The following is a 17,151-nucleotide window of genomic DNA, read 5'->3' on the forward strand; positions in this document are numbered from 1 at the left end:
TTTTTTATTGTTGTTACATTGTCAGCCATTCCGCCTTAACTAATATCCTCCTTGTAATGTGATCGTTGTTGCCTGCCACCGGTCCATTTTTTATTTGGAAATGATATATGCAGTGGCATGTGTGCTGGCGAAGACCGAAGGATGGCTGTTGTTGTCGATGATGGTGATGGTGGCACTACTCTGTGTTTTTGTCGTACCATTGTTGAAATTTGTCTCCGCACAAATATTCAGATTTGTCCAGATTTTTCACTAATGAGATGGTCATTATTTACATTCATGTCTCAGTTAAAATGCTAGACGTCTGCTATTCTGTCCACCTCCATGTCAGTAAATTAACCAACAAGAGGAATGATGATTAACGACGATTGGGATTTGTGGAAATGGTCAGGTTTTTTGTTAATTGTTTTAAGTGTAGAATTGGTTTTGTGTTCAATTAGGATTTCACAAAATAGAATAAGTATATGTATAAGTATAAGTATAAGTATAAGTATAAGTATAAGTATAAGTATAAGTATAAGTATAAGTATAAGTATAAGTATAAGTATAAGTATAAGTATAAGTATAAGTATAAGTATAAGTATAAGTATAAGTATAAGTATAAGTATAAGTATAAGTATAAGTATAAGTATAAGTATAAGTATAAGTATAAGTATAAGTATAAGTATAAGTATAAGTATAAGTATAAGTATAAGTATAAGTATAAGTATAAGTATAAGTATAAGTATAAGTATAAGTATAAGTATAAGTATAAGTATAAGTATAAGTATAAGTATAAGTATAAGTATAAGTATAAGTATAAGTATAAGTATAAGTATAAGTATAAGTATAAGTATAAGTATAAGTATAAGTATAAGTATAAGTATAAGTATAAGTATAAGTATAAGTATAAGTATAAGTATAAGTATAAGTATAGTAAGTATAAGTATAAGTATAAGTATAAGTATAAGTATAAGTATAAGTATAAGTATAAGTATAAGTATAAGTATAAGTATAAGTATAAGTATAAGTATAAGTATAAGTATAAGTATAAGTATAAGTATAAGTATAAGTATAAGTATAAGTATAAGTATAAGTATAAGTATAAGTATAAGTATAAGTATAAGTATAAGTATAAGTATAAGTATAAGTATAAGTATAAGTATAAGTATAAGTATAAGTATAAGTATAAGTATAAGTATAAGTATAAGTATAAGTATAAGTATAAGTATAAGTATAAGTATAAGTATAAGTATAAGTATAAGTATAAGTATAAGTATAAGTATAAGTATAAGTATAAGTATAAGTATAAGTATAAGTATAAGTATAAGTATAAGTATAAGTATAAGTATAAGTATAAGTATAAGTATAAGTATAAGTATAAGTATAAGTATAAGTATAAGTATAAGTATAAGTATAAGTATAAGTATAAGTATAAGTATAAGTATAAGTATAAGTATAAGTATAAGTATAAGTATAAGTATAAGTATAAGTATAAGTATAAGTATAAGTATAAGTATAAGTATAAGTATAAGTATAAGTATAAGTATAAGTATAAGTATAAGTATAAGTATAAGTATAAGTATAAGTATAAGTATAAGTATAAGTATAAGTAAGTATAAGTATAAGTATAAGTATAAGTATAAGTATAAGTATAAGTATAAGTATAAGTATAAGTATAAGTATAAGTATAAGTATAAGTATAAGTATAAGTATAAGTATAAGTATAAGTATAAGTATAAGTATAAGTATAAGTATAAGTATAAGTATAAGTATAAGTATAAGTATAAGTATAAGTATAAGTATAAGTATAAGTATAAGTATAAGTATAAGTATAAGTATAAGTATAAGTATAAGTATAAGTATAAGTATAAGTATAAGTATAAGTATAAGTATAAGTATAAGTATAAGTATAAGTATAAGTATAAGTATAAGTATAAGTATAAGTATAAGTATAAGTATAAGTATAAGTATAAGTATAAGTATAAGTATAAGTATAAGTATAAGTATAAGTATAAGTATAAGTATAAGTATAAGTATAAGTATAAGTATAAGTATAAGTATAAGTATAAGTATAAGTATAAGTATAAGTATAAGTATAAGTATAAGTATAAGTATAAGTATAAGTATAAGTATAAGTATAAGTATAAGTATAAGTATAAGTATAAGTATAAGTATAAGTATAAGTAAGTATAAGTATAAGTATAAGTATAAGTATAAGTATAAGTATAAGTATAAGTATAAGTATAAGTATAAGTATAAGTATAAGTATAAGTATAAGTATAAGTATAAGTATAAGTATAAGTATAAGTATAAGTATAAGTATAAGTATAAGTATAAGTATAAGTATAAGTATAAGTATAAGTATAAGTATAAGTATAAGTATAAGTATAAGTATAAGTATAAGTATAAGTATAAGTATAAGTATAAGTATAAGTATAAGTATAAGTATAAGTATAAGTATAAGTATAAGTATAAGTATAAGTATAAGTATAAGTATAAGTATAAGTATAAGTATAAGTATAAGTATAAGTATAAGTATAAGTATAAGTATAAGTATAAGTATAAGTATAAGTATAAGTATAAGTATAAGTATAAGTATAAGTATAAGTATAAGTATAAGTATAAGTATAAGTATAAGTATAAGTATAAGTATAAGTATAAGTATAAGTATAAGTATAAGTATAAGTATAAGTATAAGTATAAGTATAAGTATAAGTATAAGTATAAGTATAAGTATAAGTATAAGTATAAGTATAAGTATAAGTATAAGTATAAGTATAAGTATAAGTATAAGTATAAGTATAAGTATAAGTATAAGTATAAGTATAAGTATAAGTATAAGTATAAGTATAAGTATAAGTATAAGTATAAGTATAAGTATAAGTATAAGTATAAGTATAAGTATAAGTATAAGTATAAAAGTATAAGTATAAGTATAAAAGTATAAGTATAAGTATAAATAACAGTTGAAATATTCACCCAAAATGCCAAGAAAGGAAATCAAAATAAAATTCCAAATTCATTTACCATTCACTTTCAACAATCCCTCGCAATTGTTTTCAACCAAAAGAATTCCAATATTTAAATTAAAAATCTGTGACAGTTTATTTGTCCAGAAAAGAAATGAAGTTGGACTGACAACTGTTTCCCTTTTCATTAAGAATACCTTTTTTGTTGGTTCGAAAATATTTTATTGCTGTGGCAGTTTATTTGTATTGAATAGAATTCATTCAATACCACACAACTGATTTCAATATTGTCTTCCTCCTCCCCCTCTCTCAATTGGCCACTTGATTTTCATTATTATTATTTTTATTCCCTAAACTCTCAAGTACGGTATGGTCCAGTATTGCCACATCTCCTCTCTCTCTCTCTCTCACTCTCTCTTTTCTCCATTGAGTAGTTCATTTGAATGAACAGCCAACAACTGTCTTATAAAAATCACGGCGTGTGTGCGGGAGAGTGTTTTGGGGTCTTGTTGAAAACCAATCGGATATGGATACAGAAGGTCTTCCTCTTGGGGCCGGTATATTTTTCCTTTAGGAATTCATAAAAAAAGGTTTCTGGAATATTAGGTGAGTAAAAGAAGTCTGTGGCTTGAGAAAATTAAGTTCGAATGGTGTGAATGTTGGTTGGCTACCCATCCGTCCGTTTGACGGAGACACTTATTGTAACAGATTTCAATTGGAATTTCAAATGCATTTCAATGTCTGTTGGAAGTTTTTTTTTTTTTTTTTTGTGGGACCATTGTATTGGCTTTTTAACATTATTTGCAGTTACCGAATTTGTCCTTTTTTATTCCGTGGAACGGCCAGGAAAATGGACAAATTGTGTCCGCTGTTGACTGTTATTGATTGGCAAATATTTTTGTCTTTCACTAAATGATTTTGATTAATTTATGTGAAATATTTAAATAATGGAAAGGAAAAAAATGGGGGATAAAAGGGTACAAGTTCTAAATTCCGTGGACAAATGGACTATAATTTCCCTATCCATAAAAAAGAATATAAGAATTCTAAAGGAACATAACACTGTGCGACAAAATTCAATTTTTTTTTTTCAATTATTATAGGGAAATTCCGGCAGATTATGAAAGTAGGGCGAAAAAAAGGAAGGCACGTGCATCGGTATCCTCCACACTTTTGCAAATTTTTGAATTAAGATTACTCGGAATCCGTGCATTTCAGGTATACAGGGTAAGATAAAAAAAACTGCAACAAAGTCAAACGCCATAATTTTTAGATTTTTTTTTTAAATTTTATTGAACGAAACCAAAAAATGTCGGAAATAGCATCAAATTTTAGAATAAGTTTAGATTTCTTCGAATTGGTCACCTTTTGGCACGAATTATGGTCTTTAAACGGCCAATGAAACCATCACACGCTGCTCGAATGTTGCTCTGCGGCCCATTCCCGGCGAAGCTCTTGCTTGAGGTGATCGACATTTTTGTATTTTTTAGTGCCAACCTTGCTTTCCAAAAATTCTCCAGACGCAATAGTTCAACGGATTGGTATCCGAAGATTTTGGGGGCCATTGTGCGCAGAAAATGAAGCGAGGAACCTCGTTTTGTAACCATTCTTGGGTGGCGCGTGCTGAGTGCGATGGTTCTGAGTCCTGTTGGAATGTGCAATGTCTGCGGCCAACATTTTTGCGTGCCCAAGGCTTTAATACACCCTCCAGAATATTTTCGCGATAATATTCGGCATTTATTCTGATGTCACGGTCGATTAATACGAACGGAAAGCGACCATCGGCTGTTATGGCGGCCCACACCATCACCATGGCCGGCGCTCGGCGCTTGAGTTCTGGTGGCCAGCCGAAGGTGCATATTTTCAGCTGACCTCTTTATACACGACCATGTCAGACCCAACAAAGTATATATATTCTTGATCGGCTTAAAATTCTAAATCGATTTAGCGATGTCCGTCTGTCTGTCTGCCCGTCCGTCTGTCTGTCCGTCTGTCTGTCTGTTGTAATCACGCTATCTTTCGAACGAATTGAGATAGAAGGCTATCTCACATGTTTCTTTTTTCAGTAGGCAGGTTATGTTCGTAAATAGGCCATGTAGGTCCACGTTTTCATATAGCCCCCATATAACGATACCTCCCCATATTCGGTATTTTGATGATTTTACAGACATTATTCACCGGAATTGTTTCAAATTTGGTATTTGAAGTTCGCAATGGATACTACAGCCTAGGGCAGAAAATGAGCCATGTAGGTCCACGTCTTAGTATAGCCCCCAAATACAATACCTCCCGATATTAGGTATTTTGATGATTTTAGCGACATTATTTATCGGAATTGTTTCAAATTTAGTATTTGAAGTCCGTAATGAATACTACAGCCTTTGACAGAAAATGGTCTGTGCAGGTCGACGCCTAAGTATAGCCCCCACATAATGGTACCTTATTTACATTATTTATCGGAATTGTTTCAAATTTTGTATTTGAAGTTCGCAATAGATACTACAGCCTAGGGCAGAAAATGAGCCATGTAGGTCCACGTTTTAGTATAGCCCCCATATAACGATACCTCCCCATATTCGGTATTTTGATGATTTTAGCGACATTATTTATCGGAATTGTTTCAAATTTAGTATTTGAAGTTCGAAATGGATACTACAGCCTATGACAGAAAATTGTCTGTGCAGGTCTACGTCTTAGTATAGCCCCCATATAACGTTAGCTCCCGATATTAGGTATTTTGGTGATTTTAGTGTCACTATTCACCGGTTTGAAATTACGTATTTAGAGTTCGTAATGGAAACTACAGTCTGTGACAGAAAATTGTCTATGCAGGTCCAGGTCTTCGTATAGGCCCCATATATCAGTACCACCTCCCTATATTCGGTATTTTGACGATTTTAGGTACAATACTCACCGAAATTGTTTGAGATGTCGTATTTGAAGTTCGTAATGGATGCTACAGCCTATGACAGAAAATTGTCTATGCTGGTCCAGGTCTTCGCACAGCTCCGATATAACGGTAACTCCCTATATACGATATTTTGACGATTTTAGCTACATTATTCACCGTTTATTTAAAGTTTCGAATATTGTAATGGCCTATGACAGACAATGCCTATGTAGGTCCACGTCGTAAAGACACCAACATAACATCTATATTCGGTATTTTTAAAATTTAAACAGAATTTTTTTAAGGTTTTTATTTCCAAATTCTTTCCAAATGGATGCTGCTTTTTAACTTGTTTTTTTTTTTTTTTTTGAAAATTTCGCACCGGACAGCCAGAACGACAGACGGACGCACAAATACGCAGATCTACTCCAAATGTCCTGAGACGGATTTGGTCTAAACAAACCTGGGGTCTAAACCCGTTATTTCGATGCGGCACCTTTTGGCCGTATCAACCACATGACTGAGAGTATAAAAACTAGAAGATTTTTAAGGTCTCATTTGGCAATAGAAAACCTTACAGATCGAGAATTGGAGTGGAAGTTCTAAAATGTCCTTAAGTGAAATTAAAAACCTTAAAAACGAGCCTCAAATATCTTCAACTGAAATAGAATGCCTTAAAGGTCACCTATGTCTGCATTGGGAATGGAAGTCTGCTAAAGAAATAACAGCTTTAATATTCATCTATGGGAGGCTAATAAATTGAAATTTAAATCCATGGAATTTCAAATACGATCTATGGTTTTAAGGGGTTTGAGAGGTTTCACATTAAAATCTCTCATAAATACAAAGAAAAAAATTGACATTCTAACAACAACAAATACCCCAGGACATCAATATTAACAACTTGACAATGTGGCTCTTTATTGCCATATTGGTTTGATCACAAAAAGAACAACAACTGCGACAATAACAACAAAAGAGATAATTCCAAAAAAAAAAAAAAAAATACGAAAATAAAAATTCAATTCACAATTCTTATGGCTGTTTATATGACAGTTTATTTTTTATGATTATTATTTTACTCCTTTTTACATTCCTGCGACTTAACAAGGACATAACAAATTGTCGTTTGAAGGAACTTTAACAAGAAAAGGAGGCGATTTTGTCTCACGCACACACAGCACGGACTCTCCATACGTCTCTGAGAAATAAATATCAACTGAATTTGCATATTCTGTTACATGGCTATACATATGTGTGTGTGTGTGTGTGTAGAATCCTGTATATCCTTTAACTCGGCATTGGGAGGTGTTATTGTAACACATCATATGATAATCTCAGATATGATTGTTACCGATATTAGCCGGGGGAATTGTGTCTGGGAACGAACCGAACCGTAACATGACAGCCATAAACAAATAAAACGACACATTTCCAATAGCAATTCTTTTGGAGGAGAGAAATGTTTTTCTTTGGCAAGAGGTGGGGTGGGGGAAGAGATATATGAGTTCTGTGTAGGAGTTTTCATGTTTTGTTTGTTTTTCTTCTTCTCCGTTTTCACGAAAGAAACAAAAATAAAATACAACACAACATTTGCATAAAATTGACTTAACAATAAAGAATAATCTCTTCAATGATTGTTTTAGACGTTTGGGAAAATAATTTATTTTTTGGTTTGGAAAAAACGGAAAAAAAAGTTGCAATAAATAAATAAATATTTGAATAAAAAATAAACTACAAAAATGTTAGAGGGTCGAAAAAGAAAAAAATATTTTTAAAAACTCAGGTTCATTGGCCTGTTGGTCCTTGAGAAAAAAATTTTCCTAAAAAATCCAAACTCATTTGCCTATTAGTCCTTGAAAATATGTCATTGATGTTCCAGGGGAAATATGCTTAAAAAATAATAAAATATTCCACCAAAAAAAATCCTAAAAAAATATTTGGAATATTTGAAAAAAAAAATCCTGGAATTTTTTTTCCTAAAAAAATAATAAAATATTCCTCAAAAAAAAATCCTAAAAAAATATTTAGAATATTTGGAAAAAAAATCCTGGAATTTTTTCTTAAAAATATTTCGACATTTTTTCCTAAAAAATATAAGCTAATAACGTGTTGATCCCGAAAAAAATATACAAAAAAATCTTGGACATTTTTCTTTAAAACAAGTAAAAAAACTGTAAGTTCGGAACTTTGAATACCCTCCACCATTTGGAACGAATTTTAAAAAATAAAATCCTCAAAAAATTCTGTTAAAATTTTAAAAATTCCGAATATAGCCGTTGTTCGTCATAAGTCATTGCCATATTCAAATTCGAAACTTGAAATAAACGGTGAATAATATAGCTAAAATCATCAAAATATCGTATATAGGAAGGTACCGTTATATCGGAGCTGTGCGAAGACCTGGACCCGCATAGACAATTTGCTGTCACAGGCTGTAGCATCCAATTCGAACTTCAAATACGACATCTCAAACAATTTCGGTGGGTTTTGTACCTAAACTCGTCAAAATACCGAATATAGGGAGGTACTGGTATTTGGGGCCTATACGAAGACCTGGACCTGCATAGAAAATATTCTGTCACAGACTGTAGCTCCCATTGCGAACTCTAAATGCGTAATTTGAAACAATTCCGGTGAATAATGACGTCAAAATCATCAAAATACCGAATATAGGTAGGTACCGTTATATGGGGGCTATACGAAGACGTGGACTTGCACAGATAATTTTCTGTCTCAGGCTGTAGTATTCATTACGAACTTCAAATGCCAAATTTGAAAAAATTCCGGCGAATAATGTCGCTAAAATCCTTAAAATAGGGAGGTACAGTTATATGGGGGCTATACGAAGACGTGGACCTGCATAGACAATTTTCTGCCATAGGCTATAGCATCCATTACGAACTTCAAATACCAAATTTTAAACAAATGCCGGTTAATAGTGTCGCTAAAATCATCAAAATACCGAATATCGGGGGGTACAGTTATATGGGGGCTATACGAAGACGTGGACCTACATGGTTCATTTTCAATACCAAAAGTCCTGCAGACATAATACACATTTGAGTAAAATTTTATCAACCTACTTCATTTCGTTTGGAAGCTAGAGTGATTTCCACAGACGGACAGACGGACACACAGATAGTAAATCATCTAAAATCCGAGCGACATCATTGTGGTCCCGACGACCGTTCACCAGAATTCCTAATTTTCCCCGGACATTGTGATCTCCGAAGCATTCACCAGAGCATGGGATTTTTTTCTTAAAAAATTCAAGGCTATTGTCCTTATAATCCTTGAACAATATTCTTAAAAAAGCCTGTCTTTTTGCAAATTAAAACGTATTCTTAAAAAGATCCTGGATTTTTTTAAATCCTTGAGATACCCGCCTGTTACTCTTTTGGTCCTTGAATTTTTTTTTCTAAAAAACCTGGATAATTATTTTTTAAATACAAGACTATTAAACTATTATTTAATTATTTTTATTAATTAATTTTAATTATTTAATATTTTTTATTAAAAAAGTCTTAACCCAGTTGTCCTTTTTATCCTTCAAAAGAATTTTAACAGAATACTAAAAAAATCCCGCATATTATTATTATTATTTAATCCTTTAAAACATATTTTTAACACATTCTGGAAATTTTTTCTTAAAAATTCCAAGCCTATTGTGCTTTTAGTCCTTCACATTATTCTGGAAAAAGTCAAAAAAGCCACGCCATTGTCCTTTTTGTCCTGAAAAAATGTTACTAAAAAAATCTGGAAATCCACGACATTGTCCTTTTTGTCCCGGAAAAAATTGTTTAAAAAAGTTCCGGAAATCAAAGCCTTTTGTCCATTTGGCATTTAAAAAATTTTATTAAAAAAATTCTGGAAATCCACGCCTATTGTCCTTTTGGCATTTAAAAAATGTTTCTTAAAAAAAATCTGGAAATCCAGCCTATTGTGCTTTTGGCCTTTAAAATTTTTTTCTTAAACATTTTTATTAAAAAAATTGTGGAAAAACACGCCGATTGTCCTTTTGGACTTTAAAAAAAATTCTTAAAAAATCCATGCCTATTGTCCTTTTAGTCCATTAACTAATATTCATAAAAACACTTGAGATTTTTTTTGAAAATCCACACCTATTGCCTTTAGTCCTTCAAAAATATTTATAATAAATCCTGGAAATTGTTTCCTTAAAAATCCACATCTATTGTCACATTATTCTCCCGGAAATAAACACCTATTGTCCTTTTGGCCTTTAAAAAATGTTTCTTAAACAATTTTATTAAATAATTTTATTAAAAAAATTCTGGAAATCCACGCCTACTGTCCTTTTGGCTTTTAAAAAAAAAATTTCTTAAAAAATCCACGCCTATTGTCCTTTTAGTTCATGAACTAATATTCATAAAAATACTCGAGAGTTTTTTTTTTCTTTTTTTACATACACACCTTTTGTCTTTGGTCCTTCAAAAATATTCATAATAAATCCTTGAAATTTTTTCTTAAAAAATTCACGCCTATGTTTTTTTGGTCCTTGAAAACAAAAATCTAAAAAACCTTGATAATTTATTTTTACAAAATTCTGGAAAAGTTTTCTTAGAAAAATCCAAACCTGTCGTCCTTTTGGTCCTTGAATAAATATTCATAAAATATTTTTCTTGTCTATTGTCATATTGGTCCTTAAAAAGACACCGAAAAAATATTCTTAAAAATCCACACCTATTTTGCTTTTGTTTCTATAAATTTAAAAAAAAATCCTGAAGAATTTTATCCTACAAATTCAACGCCTATTGTCCTTATCATCCCCAAAAAAATTCGTGAAAAAAATTTTCTTAAAAATCCACGGTCATATTCATAAAAAAAATCCTAAAGAATTTGGCTAAAAAAAAGTTTTTGTCCTTAAAAAAAGAAAATATTCCAAAAAAATCCTGAAAAATTTATTTCAAAAATTTCAAGGCTGTTGTCTTTTTAGTCCTTGTAAAAAATGTAAATTCTTGTCTTATAGTCCTTGAAAAAATATTTATAGAAAAATCCTGGAAAATTGTTATTACAAAATCCACGACTATTTTCCATTTGGTCCTTCAAAAAATATTCCTAAAAAAACCCTGTAAATTTTTTCCCAAAAAATCCATGGCTATTTGCCTATTCTTGAAAATCCTGGAGAATTTTTTTAAATCTACGTCTATTGTCCTTTTCGCCTCTGATGAAAATCGAAAAATAATATTTAAAAAATCCTACTAAAATTGATCGTTAAAAAAATCGTCCTTGAAATTTTTTTCTTGAAAAATCCCTTAAAAATAATAAAATAAAAATCCACGTCCCGTGGCCATTGATCCTTCAAAAGTGTTCTTTAAGAATCCCCATATATTAACCCCTTGAAAAAATCCCTTAAAAAATATTGATCCTTTAAAAACCTTATTACCCTCTTGGTCCTTGAAGAAACATTATTTTTTTAACATTCCTTTTTAAAATCATAAAAATTATTTGAGTTTTCATTCCTTTCGGCCCTTCTCCACCCACAAAAGTCGAGAAGCTATAACTTTAATTGTTGTTTGAGTTTTCAAAAAACCAAAAAATTATTTTCCTTATATTTTGAATAGCTTTTCAAATAATTTTATTGCCATAGCTTCGAACTTCTTAGCCGAGGAGTGTTGAATATTTTTTCCAACTCAAAATCAAAGAAAACGCAAAAAAAAACTTCAAAAAACCATTAAAACAATTTAAACATTAATGCTTGGCTGAACGGTAAAATAATGGAAAACTTTTGCCATTTACTTAAATGATTGTAAATCGTTTTCAAGATTTCTTCTTTTGCAAAATAATTCCCCAGGGGAAACTTGTTCCAATGGCCAAAGACGAAAAAAGAAACCTGAACCACCCAACATCCATTGAATAGGTGGCATTCAGGAAATAACCTCAGATAATTATTCGCCTGGCCGGGGTTATCGTGCCGAGCAGATATTAACAGCAATCAAGTGAAATTGTTATGCTTTGAGGTGTTGTTGTTGTTGTGGCTTTTTCTTGCAAAAGTGATTATGGCGCCCAACGTAGAAAGTCAGCCAACTTTGGCAAGGAATTTGGGGTAGAGTCTTAAAACAAAAGCACACCATGACGTGTCAGTTTTGGGAGTACTTAGAAGTTTGAAGCTTACAAGTTAATTTTCACTCTTCTCTCACTTCAAACCATCGAACCTCCCCTGACACTTATTTATCTGATTGCAAGTTGTTCGCAGGCAGACGCCAAAGGAGAAAAGTTAAACAGCGTTAAAATGCTCCACAACCAAACAAACAAAAATTGTTTAGATTTCTGTAGCTAATTAAAGAGTTGTTGTTTTTGTTGTTTTCTTAGCAAGCTTGTTGTTGTCCTCTTGTCCATTGGTGGTGGCGGTAAAAAACTTTTCCTTCAAAATTTTTTAGTTAAGAATACCCCGAGAACAACAATAATATTGCCACCGCAACAATTTGCAAATTTGTGGTGGGAAAGAAGTTCCTTTTTCTGGCTTTTTTATGGCCGCCAGTTATTTGCTAGCCGTAGACAGTTGTTATGGACCATCAACATAATTTTTATGATTTTTCCATGATTTTAAGTGTGAAATTCATTGTCGAAGGGCTATGGGGGGATGGGTGGTATGGTAGAAAGGATTTTTACATCTCATATTTTTACTGAGATTTTCTTAAACGAAGAATGAGATTTTCTATAGTTAGCAGGCATTCAACAAGAAGTTCTACCGATACAAGTAGCACCACTAGGTCTTCCATAGCAAGAAGGCCATCATAACGTGTTCTATATGTAGAATATCCTTCCTAAGTCCCTCCCACAAGTTTATGTCTCATTCGAGGAGGTATTATTATTTGGAAAGAAAAAATTTGGGGACCTTATGTAGGAAGAAGTTATGTAATCAGGACTTTTATAGAAAGTAGACTTTTCTGGAATCTGTAACATTTAATCATGGGCCAAAGGTTACCTGAACTACAGCGCTGAATAATGATATCTGGGAGTATCGTGTACCATAATGGTCCGTTGATTAGGAATTAGTAGTTTTTACTGATCCGAGTCACCTTCATCAGGACTTTTTTCTCACTCATATTCCGGCTCTCAGGGTTTTTTGTGAAACAAATTTCCACTCTCCCTGCTCGAAGTCGCCCAATCATACAACTCGAACGGTTACCCATTTTTTGAAAGTGTTCTGGTCTTTTCAATGCAAAGTGCTACTCCTCCGATAACCTTATATTTTTTAATGTCATTGGCTAAAAAGTAGTCAACGTTATCACGATCGCATAGTTTCCACGGCGAATCCATAAATTCCGATCTTCATAGCCTTCTTTCGAGGAAAATTTTGGTCGTAGCCACTGAGACCGTTGCTGCTGCTCAAAAATTAGGTATTCCATTCTGTTTAAAGATAGCATTTAAAACGGCTTCTGTCTTAGGAAGACCTAGCCTAGAGTTCAACTTCTTCTCTTGCCAACATTGAACATCTGACCTCCAACTTGATGACATTAATGGTTCGTCTATATTGACACTTTGGCCAGTCTGACCTCTGGAACCTTAAGAAAAATCGTTGGTTCTCTGCATATTTTCCCTTTCCACCATAGTAGCTATAGAGTGTCACTAAACGTATATACATCTTGAAGTATTCCAGGGTCAATAGGTAAAGGCTATCCTTAGCTCGTCCTTAGAGGTTCCTTGATCTCTTGCGTCTAAAATGACGTTCTGCCCTCCGAAAACAACCAAGCTCTCAATTCATCAACAAAGACTCCTTGATCTCAAGGAGATCGTCAATATGAAATCCCTGACGTTCATCGCCACTATAAAGATTGACATGGCCCATCAAAGACTCGCAGGTTTACAAGCTCGTCTGTTAAGACCCTGGGGACTTAAGCTCGTCTATGTATGTAGGGCTTTAGCTAGTCTATAAAGACCTCGAGACCCTCAGCTCGTCTTTGAAGACCCTGGAGCCTTCAGCTCGTCTTTTAAGAAACGAGAACCTTCAACTTATCTTTAAAAAAAATCGGGGCCTTTAGTTCTATGACCCTTCAGGCTCTCTGTAAAGATTCCCTGACCCTTCAGCTCGTCTGTAGAGATTCCCTGATCTTTCAGTAATCTATGAAGACTTCTCTACTCTCTTTTCTCTTTTAGTTCGCCATTAATGGCTCCCCGACTGTTCAGTTCGTCTTCATAGACCCACTGACCTCATTCTCAAGAAACTTCCTGACTTTGTAGCTCTTCTATAGGTATCTCTGACCCTTCAGCTTACTTCTTACCCACCAGCTAACCTATGTAGATTGGTTATCCAACCTCAGCTCATCTCTGTAGACTTGACAGACCTTAGATCTTAGATAGGAACTCCCAGATATCCTCATCAGGCCGTTAATAGGCCTTCTAGGTTCTTGCACCACCATCTCGTCTATAAAGACTCCGTAGCCTATAAACTCTTCTATAAAAATTCCTGGACCCTAATACGTCTATGAGACCTGACTTAACATTAGCTCATTTATAGAGACTCCTTGACCACCAGACCCGTCTATAGAGGCTCCCTGGTCCACCAGGCTCGTCTATAGGGACTCCCTGGTCCACCAGGCTCGTCTATAGACACTCCCTGGTCCACCAGGCTCGTCTATAGAGACTCCTTGGTCCACCAGGCTCGTCTATAGGGACTCCCTGGTCCACCAGGCACCAACTCGTCTATAGAGACGCCTTGGGCCACCAACTCGTCTATGGGGACACCATGTGCCATTAGCTAATCTTTAGCTCATCTTTATTAAGACTGAATTACCTTTAGATAGTCATGGGAGAATCCATAGCCTTTCAACTCATTTTTAGGTACTTCCAATGCTTCAGCTCATTAGTGGAGACTCCCTGACCAACCAGTTGGTCTTCAGAGACTTCCCTGGTCAATAGAGGCTCCCCCAGACCTTCAGATGGTCTATGAAGACTTCGTGTACTACATCTCGTCCGTATTGGCCCTGAGCTCGTTTATATAGACTCTCTGACCTACAGCTTGTCTATAAAGAATGCATCGTCTGTTTGGAATCCAAGGCTCTAGCACGTCACATAGACTTCCAAGACTTTCTGCTGTTCTTCTTTTTTTCTATTTTGCCTCGTCCAAAAGACAAGTCTCATCATAATGTTCCTTTGGAACTAACTTTCACAGTGATTATATTTAAACCTTTTCTTTTGTTCGTCGATTAAGCGGCGAAATGATTTCGGGCGCCTGCTATCCGTCTATTAACCATTTTTCGAAAAATTCAAAACAACAACAACATGAACAATTTTAAAGTTTTTGTTTTATGAGTTTTGGAATATTTTTTTATGATTTCCTTCATAAAATACAAACAATTGAACAATTTCAATGAAGAGGTGAAAGAGAGAGAGAAAGAGAGAGAGAGGGGAGGAAAATGAATCAGTACGCTCACCCGCATTTTTTGCTGCTTCGTTAAACAAAAGGACATGTTAGCATTGCTATTGTGTTGCTGTCATTTTTTTTATTATTTGACATTCCCATTCTGTCCGTCAATTTGGACACAGACCTCAGTGATTTTTCCGACCATTTATTCGCCAAATTTACTCGAAAAGGAAGAAATCTCTTGTCATTCTCTCCATGTGGGGCAGCTTTTTTCCTGATGAAGCTGTTGCAACCAACAACCGGTAAATTCGCGTGCAAACTTTTCCGGTGTTGGTAAACGAGGAAGGGTACTCTATAAACTCCAAATGGCAGAGGATTTTAGGGAAAATGGAATGAAAGCTCAAGATGTTTAAATGTCAGAGATCTACGGAAAGCCTTCTGTATAGAAGACCTCGAAATGCCTTTTATAAAAAAAAACTCCTTTGGAAGCACTATAGAGCCTTGGAAGGACCTCATTATAAAGCCCTGGAAGGACATTAAGTAGGGTCGCTTTTGAGTGTCAGAGATCTATCGAAAGCCTTCTGTATAAAAGACCTCGAAAATGCCATTTATAACAAAAAACTCCTTTGGAAGCACTATAGAGCCTTGGGAGGACCTCTCTATAAAGACCTGGAAGGACTTTAAGTAAGGTCGCTTTTAAGTGTCAGAGATCTACGGAAAGCCTTCTATATAGAAGACCTCGAAAATGCCTTCTATAAATAAAACTCCTTTGGAAGCACTATAGAGCCTTGGGAGGACCTCTCTATAAAGCCCTGGAAGGACGTTAAGTAGGGTCGCTTTTAAGTGTCAGAGATCTATGGAAAGCCTTCTGTATAGAAGACCTCGAAATGCCTTTTATAAAAAAAACTCCTTTGGAAGCACTATAGAGCCTTGGGAGGACCTCTCTACAAAGCCTGGAAGGACATTAAGTAGGGTCGCTTTTAAGTGTCAGAGATCTATGGAAAGCCTTCTGCATAGAAGACCTCGAAAATTCTTTCTATAAATAAAACTCCTTTGGAAGCACTATCGAGCCTTTGGAGGACCTCTCTATAAAGCCTGGAAGGACATTAAGTAGGGTCGCTTTTAAGTGTCAGTGATCTACGGAAAGCCTTCTATATAGAAGACCTTGAAAATGCCTTCTATAAATAAAACTCCTTTGGAAGCACTATCGAGCCTTTGGAGGACCACTCTACAAAGCCTTGAAGGACATTAAGTAGGGTCGCTTTTAAGTGTCAGAGATCTATGAAGACCTCGAAAATGCTTTCTATAAATAAAACTCCTTTGGAAGCAATATAAAGCCTTGGGAGGACCTCTCTATAAAGCCCCGGAAGGACATTAAATATTAAATACCTTTTATAAAAAAACTCCTTTGGAGGCACTATAGAGCCTTGGGAGGACCTCCCTATAAAGCCTGGAAGGACATTAAACTAGGGTCGCTTGTTAAGGAAAACCTCAAGTATGTCTTAGATTGGTACAAACTCCTTAGGAATAGCTCTAAACGTTCATTTTTATCTGAGGAGAACCTCTTGCAGATCTTCCAAAAATTAAGGATATTTATAAGATGCTCTGAGGATATTGAAGTCCTGTAACACGTTTGTTCAAAGTTTTTCAATGCATACGTTAAATTGGTATTGTAAATCAAATGTCCTAAGTAGGGTGTTGTTTCCACCTCTTCTCTCCCTTCCACCATCTTTCCACCTCTCGATATCCTTCACATATTGTATTGTTTAAATATAAGTACACTTGGACATATGGCAATACAAGGTTTGTTTCCTTTGGCAAAAAAAAAAAAAAAAAACAACAGCAACAACAACCTTTACCCGCCCGCCACTTCCATTGTCATTTGAAGAGAACTCGCTGACAAACAAAGTGACGAAAATGTAAAATTGTTGGTAAATATTGAATTTGCAACATACACAACATTACCCACACCAGCCTCTCTCACT

The sequence above is a fragment of the Musca domestica genome, unplaced genomic scaffold (assembly GCF_030504385.1).
Source record: "Musca domestica strain aabys unplaced genomic scaffold, Musca_domestica.polishedcontigs.V.1.1 180, whole genome shotgun sequence".
NCBI classification, from domain to species: Eukaryota; Metazoa; Arthropoda; class Insecta; order Diptera; family Muscidae; genus Musca; species Musca domestica.